A 7,491-nucleotide genomic window follows, 5' to 3' on the forward strand; every position below is an offset into this window, starting at 1 on the left:
GGAACCCACACAAATAAGCTAATGAGGCTCATACTGCTTACCATGCTGCTGGCATCCAGGAAATGGTAACAGGCTAATTTGTTCGCTTGTAAATAGGAGAAAAATCTCAACCCCCAACTAATACTTATTATGCACTTTGCAGTTAGTTTTATAAGCCTTTTGGCTAGTATGTGACTTGTACCTGATTTTGCATTGAGGGCTACGACTTGCAATTATTCTTCTGTAGCTTTGGTCCCTTAGGGAAAAATTTTGCTACTTTTATGTTTGGCAGAAGTCCACTGACAGAGGTGTCACTGCACATCTGTTGGAAAAAACAAGTAAGTTTTAATGACTTCATAAAATTAATTGAAAAAGTTTCGTGGCGACAGTGCTAAGGACTAGGGGTGAATGGATTGCCAATATAATCAACCAGAAATTCAGATATTGTCGGTTTTTGCTATTCACACTGTAGGATGGATAACATTCCATGCTAATATTCCAATTGTTTATAATTCTATTTTGCCCTTTTCCTTTCCGTAGTGAGTTTTAAACTTCCTAGGTCTGTCTTTATTTCTTTCAGTTCGAAATAATGGAATTTCAGCATTTGGTCTTGAAAACCACAGGCTGTCCTAGCTGCTGGTGTAAGAAATCCCAGCAACAGGATAAGATTTTCTGGTTTCTTGATATGTCCTTGAAAATGTTATTACTAATGAAGGAGACTTGTAACACATCTGGAACTCAGAACTTACGGCTTGTTCTGTGAACGAAACTTTGGCCTTAAAAAGCCTGTAATTCTTTTTGTTTGTATTACTTAATAATGTGTTTCCCTGGTAATGATATTTATATTGCAACCCCACGTCCTGAAAGCTATGCATACCTATGAGTTTTCTTTAATAGCCAAGTTAATGGAAAATTTATGTGCACACAAAAACTTGTATGCAAATGCTTGCAGTAGCTTTATTCATCAGAAACTACCAGATGTCCTTTAACAGGTGAATGGATAAACTGGTCCATGCATACAATGGGATGCTAAGCTGTGATAAGAAGGAAAGATCTATTGATTCACTCAACAACATGAGTGAATCTTTTTTCCTAGTGGTAAAATATATGTAACATAAACACGGATGAATTGTAAATGCATTTTGCCAAGGGTAGGAAGCCAGATTCTAAGATCCAGAAGTATTGTATAATGCCATTCATAAGACACTGTGGAAAAGGCAGAACTAGAGGGAGATGTATTAGTTTCCTATTGCCGCTGTAAAAATTACCACAGACTTGGTGGCTTACAACAACACAAATTTATTCGCTTACAGTTCTCGAAGCCAGAACTCAAAAATCAGTTTCACTAGGCTAAGGTCAAGGTGTTGTAGGACTGGCTCCTTCTGGAGGATCTAAGAGAGGATTTGCTTCCATGACTTTTTTGGCTTCTGGCGGCTGCCTGTATGACTTAGCTTGCGACTCCTTCCTCACATCACGCCGCCGCCTTGCCTCCTTTCTCACGTCTCCTCCTAACTCCTTTGTCAGTCTTGCTGCTCTCTTTTAAGGACCTTTGTGATTACATTTAGGACTCACCTGGATAATATCCCCCTCACGGAATTCTTAACTTAATCACATCTGTAAAGGCCCTTTTGCCATGTGGCGTAACATTCGTGGGTTGCAGAGATTAGGGCTTGGGTATTTTTTCAGGTCATTATTCAGTCTACCACAGTATGGAAAGCAGAGCAATCATTGCCAGGGCTTGTGGAAGAGGGAAGGATTGAGTATGTAATGGGTCGTACAAGCATGGTGGAGGATCTATGACTCTACAGTTGTCACAAACCCATAGAATGGGGGCGCCTGGCTAACTCAGTCGGTTAAGTGTCTGACTCTTGATTTCCACTCAGGTCACGATCTCACAGTTCATGAGGTCAAGCCCCACACTGGGCTCTGCTCTGATAGCACGGAGCCTGCTTGGGATTCTCTCTCTCTCTCTCTCTCTCTCTCTCTCTCTCTCCCCCTCTTTCACTGACACTTCCTCCTCTCTCTCTCTCTCTCTCAAAATAAATAAATAAATAAATAATGAATAAATGAAAACTAAAAAAAAAAACACATAGAATGTTACATCACCAAGAATGAACTTTACTGTTTGCAAATTTTTAAAAACCATTCTGACTGTCAGTGATCCTAGGATGGAATGCAGAGTCTGACAAAATAATCTGATTGTATTAAAAGTGGATGGCATACCAGACTTCAAGCTGTATTACAAAGCGGTAATCATCAAGACAATATGGTACTGGCACAAAAACAGACACTCAGATCAATGGACCAGAATAGAGAACCCAGAAATGGACGGCCACAAACGTACGGCCAACTAATCTTCGACAAAGCAGGAAAGAGTATCCAATGGAATAAAGACAGTCTTTTCAGCAAGTGGTGCTCGGAAAACGTGACAGTGACATGAAGAAAAATAAACCTGGACCACTGTCTTACACCATACACAAAAATAAACTCAAAATGGATGAAAGACCTAAAAGTAAGGCAGGAAACGATCGAAATCCTCGGGGAGAAAGCCGGCAAAAACCTCTTTGACCTCGGCCACAGCAACTTCTCACTCAACACAACTCCAGAGGCAAGGGAAACAAAAGCAAAAATGAACTATTGGGACCTCACCAAAATAAAAAGCTTCTGCACGGTGAAGGAAACAATCAACAAAACTAAAAGGCAACTGATGGAATGGGAGAAGGTATTTGCAAATGACATATCAGATAAAGGGTTCGTATCCAAAATCTATAAAGAACTTATCAAACTTCACATCCAAAAAACAAATAATCCAGTGAAGAAATGGGCAAAAGTCATGAATAGACACTTCTCCAAAGAAGACATCCAGATGGCTAACCGACACATGAAAAAATGCTCAGCATCACTCAACATCAGGGAAATACAAATCATAACCACAATGAGATACAACTGGCTAAATTAACAACTCAGGCAACAACAGATGTTGGCGAGGATGCAGATAAAGAGAATCTCTTTTGCTGGTGGGAATGCAAACTGGTGCAGCCACTCTGGAAAACAGTGTGGAGGTTCCTTAAAAAAATAAACATAGAACTACCCTACCACCCAGCAATGGCACTACTAGGTATTTATCCAAGGGATACAGGTGTGCTGTTTCGAAGGGGCACATGCACACCCATGTTTAGAGCAGCACTATCAACAATAGCCAAAGTATGGCAAGAGCCCGAGTGTCCATCGATGGATGAATGGATAAAGAAGATGTGGTATATGGGGCGCCTGGGTGGCGCAGTCGGTTAAGCGTCTGACTTCAGCCAGGTCACGATCTCGAGGTCCGTGAGTTCGAGCCCCGCGTCGGGCTCTGGGCTGATGGCTCAGAGCCTGGAGCCTGTTTCCGATTCTGTGTCTCCCTCTCTCTCTGCCCCTCCCCCGTTCATGCTCTGTCTCTCTCTGTCCCAAAAATAAATAAACGTTGAAAAAAAAATTAAAAAAAAAAAGATGTGGTATATATATACAATGGAATATTACTCGGCAATCAAAAAGAATGCAATCTTACCATTCGCGACTACGTGGATGGAACTGGAAGGTATTATGCTAAGCGAAATTAGTCAGAGAAAGACAAAAATCATATGGTTTCAGTCATATGAGGACTTTAAGAGACAAAACAGATGAACATAAGGGAAGGGAAGCAAAAATATAAAAATAGGGAGGGGGACAAAACAGAAGAGACTCTTAAATATGGAGAACAAACAGAGGGTTCCTGGAGGGGTTGTGGGAGGGGGGCTGGGCTAAATGGGTCAGGGGCATTAAGGAATCTACTCCTGAAAACATTGTTGCACTATATGCTAGCTAACTTGGATGTAAATTAAAAAATAAATAAATTAAAAAACAAACAAAACAAAAAAATGGATGGCGTAACTTCACTGAAGAAGGCAGGTGGGAAAGTTAAATAACTTGGAAAAATTGTTTTTAAGTTTATGGACACAGAGAATAGATTGGTGGCCACCAGAGGAGAGGGGTGAGGTATGGGCAAAATGGGTGAAAGGAGTCAAAATGTGCAAACTTTTCCAGTTATGAAATACAGAAATCATGGGGATGTAATGTACAGCATGGTGACTAGAGTTAGTAATACCATATTGCATATTTGAACATAACTGAGAGGAAGTCTTTAAAAAAAGTTCTCATCACAAGAAATGTGTGTAGTGTGGCAGATGTTAACTGGATTTATTGTGGTGATCATTTTGCAGTATATACAAATATCAAATCGTTATGTTGTACACCTGTAACTGATATAATGTTGCATGTCAATTATACTTCAATTAAAAAAAAAAAAAGAAAAAATGGTGTTTTGACCAGGGAATGGAAGACCAACAATAAAAAGAACTGTACGTAAATGTACTATAGTTGGTAGATAATATACAGAAATATAGATATGTATGTATACATAAGGTAGTATATTTAGATACATTTTCTGGCTCTGGCTCTGGCTTCTGCAGTGGTCTGGAATCAGTGACACGCCAGCAGCAATGAGCACACCTAGCCCCCAGATCTTTGTTTCTAAATACCATTCTCCGATAAAAGAATTCAGGTCTCCTTAAAGAAATGGCTGATTCTAGGGTTGGGGCAGGGAAGATATGAGATGAATGCAGTTTGGCAGGACCACAAGAAGACCATAGGAGACTGCACCTGGCCTCACCAGGCCCTGATGTGAGCCATATGCTGGGATGTATAGTCTGACTTCTGTGCTCTTGCTGTAACATGTCTTTCCCCTGTAATAAACTTTTTACATTTGTAAGCTTTGTCACTTTGGGTCCTGTGAATCTTCTTTAGCAATTGAACTCTGCTTACATGCCACTGTTAGTACAGCTATATATTCAAGTTTTTATGAATGCTGCATCGGCACTAGGAAACAAAAACAGTATATCATCTACTACTCAATACATGCTTCTCTCCAGGAATCTATTAAAATGAGACTTATTAATCATACTGTTAAGTGTGTCTCTATCCTTCTTCATATTTTGGCTTTATAAATTTCAGTGTCATTTTATTTTATTTATTTTTTTAAGTTTATTTATTTTAGAGAGAGAAGGAGAGCATGAGCAGGAGAGGGGCAGAGAGAGAGGAGACAGAATCCCAAGCAGGCTCCACACTGGCAGCGCAGAGCTCGGTGTGGGGCTCAGACTCATGAACTGCGAGATCATGACCTGAGCCTAAATCAACAGTTGGACACTTAACCAGCTGAGCCACCAATGCGCTCCTCAAGGTCATTTTTTTAATGTCAAATTGTACTAATGTAAGTACATTTGTTTTGTAAGTACATTTTGATTCCTCTAAATTTGCATTTCTTTTATATATTTCCCCTTCCTTTACATTACTATTTTTGTTTCATTTTGTGTTTCATTTAAATAACATAAAATAGAATTCTTAATCCAATTTGTGAATCCTAATTTTTATTTATTTTTATCTTTTTATTTTTTAAGATTTTACTTAAAATTGTTTTTAATGTTTATTATTTATTTTTTGAGAGAGAGACAGAATGAGAGCAGGGGAGGGGCAGAGAGAGAGGGAGACACAGAATCTGAAGCACCCCCCAGGCTCTGAGCTGTCAGCATAGAGTCTGACATGGAGCTCCAACCCATGTACCGCGAGATCATGACCTGAGCTGAAGTTGTATGCCTAACCGACTGAGCCACCCAGGTGCCCCAAGATTTTACTTTTAAATAATCTCTACACCCAACATGAGACTCAAACTTACAACCCCAAGATCAACAGTCACATGCTCTACTGACTGAGTTGCCAACCACCCCTATGAATCTTAATTTAAAAATATTTTTTAAACATTTTATTTACTTCTGAGACTCAGAGAGAGACAGAGTGCAAGTGGGGGAGGGGCAGAGAGAGAGGGAGACACAGAATCCCAAGCAGGCTCCAGGCTCCAAGCTGTCAGCACAGAGCCTGATGTGAAGCTTGAACTCATGAACTGTCAGATCATGACCTGACCCAAAGTCGGATGCTTAACTGACTGAGCCACCCAGGCGCCCCTGAATTTTAATTTTTAATACGGGAGTAGATTCTATTATATTTATCATGATCACTAATACATTTTTTATTATAAATGTCATATATTTATGCTATTTTTAATGTTTCCTTATTTAAAAAATTTTTTTTATGAATTTTAAATTTCTTTTTCCCTTTTGAGTGTTTGCTTTTATCTTCTTCATTTCTTTGGAAGCCATATATACTCCTCTTGATACTGGTAAGTGTGACTTTTCAGTTTTTCAAAAGCATTCTGTGGGTAATGTACACAGTATGTATGTATGTATGTATTTTGAACTGTATGTATGAACTGTATTTTAATTCCAGTATAGTTAACATACAGTTATATTAGTTTCAAGTGTACAATATAGTGATGCAACAATTCTGTACATTACTCAGTGCTCACCAAAATAAGTGTACTCTTTTTTTGTGCGTGAGAGAGAAAGAGTGTGTGCATGAGTGAGCATGTGCATGAGCTGGGGAGCAGCAGAGGGAGGGAGGCAGAGAGAGAGAGAGAAAGAGAGAGAGAGGGAGGGAGAGGGAGAAGGGGAGAGAGGGAGAGTCCCAAGCAGGCTCCACACCCAGCACGGAGCCTGATGCTCAATGAGATCATGATCTCAGCCGAAATCCAGAGCTGGATGCTTAACTGACTGGGGCACCCAGGTGCTCTCAAAATAAGTGTATTTTTAATCCCCTTCACCTATTTAACCCATCCCCTCAGCCACCTCCCCTCTAGTAACCATCTATTTGTTCTCTATAGTTAAAAGTCCATGTTTTGGCTTGTCTCTTTTTTTCTTTGTTCATTTGTTTTGTTTTTTAAGTTCGACTTATGACTGAAATCATGGTTTGTAAAAATATGGAATGCTTGGGGCGCCTGGGTGGCTTGGTTGGGCGCCCGACTGCCGCTCAGGTCATGATCTCATGGTCTGTGGGTTCGAGCCCCGCGTCGGGCTCTGTGCTGACAGCTCAGAGCCTGGAGCCTGTTTCAGATTCTGTGTCTCTCTCTCTATCTGCCCCTCCACTGTTCATGCTCTGTCTCTCTGTCTCAAAAATAAATAAACGTTAAAAAAATAAAAAAAAATATGGAATGCTTCATGAATTTGTGTGTCATCATTGCACAGGGGCCATGTTTATCTCTGTATCATTCCAATTTTAGTATTTGTACTGCCAAAGTGAACAGAAAGTACACAGTATTTTGACAGTAAGAAAGCTGTCAACAACTGTCAGGGTCATATCAAAAGGACTCAGGAGGCAACTTAAAGAAGTTCCCCCTGAACCCTCTTGCACTGTTGGTGGGAATGCAAATTAGTGCAGCCACTCTGGAAAACAGTGTGGAGGTTCCTCAAAAAATTAAAAATAGATCTACCCTATGAGCCAGCAATAGCACTGCTAGGAATTTACCCGAGGGATACAGGAGTGCTGATGCATAGGGGCACTTGTACCCCAATGTTTATAGCAGCACTTTCAACAATAGCCAAATTATGG

The 7,491-nt window shown here is 40.1% G+C and overlaps 1 non-coding gene across 1 annotated transcript; it reads right to left on the reverse strand.

Moving 5' to 3' along the window:
* Window positions 1-7,082: 7,082 nt before the first annotated feature.
* LOC113597766 (U6 spliceosomal RNA) lies at window positions 7,083-7,184 on the reverse strand. Its single transcript, XR_003418544.1, has one exon. It is a non-coding gene; the product is annotated as a U6 spliceosomal RNA (small nuclear RNA).
* Between the last annotated feature and the right edge of the window lie 307 nt (window positions 7,185-7,491).

Source organism: Acinonyx jubatus, chromosome X (genome assembly GCF_027475565.1).
Source record: "Acinonyx jubatus isolate Ajub_Pintada_27869175 chromosome X, VMU_Ajub_asm_v1.0, whole genome shotgun sequence".
In the NCBI taxonomy this organism is placed as follows: Eukaryota; Metazoa; Chordata; class Mammalia; order Carnivora; family Felidae; genus Acinonyx; species Acinonyx jubatus.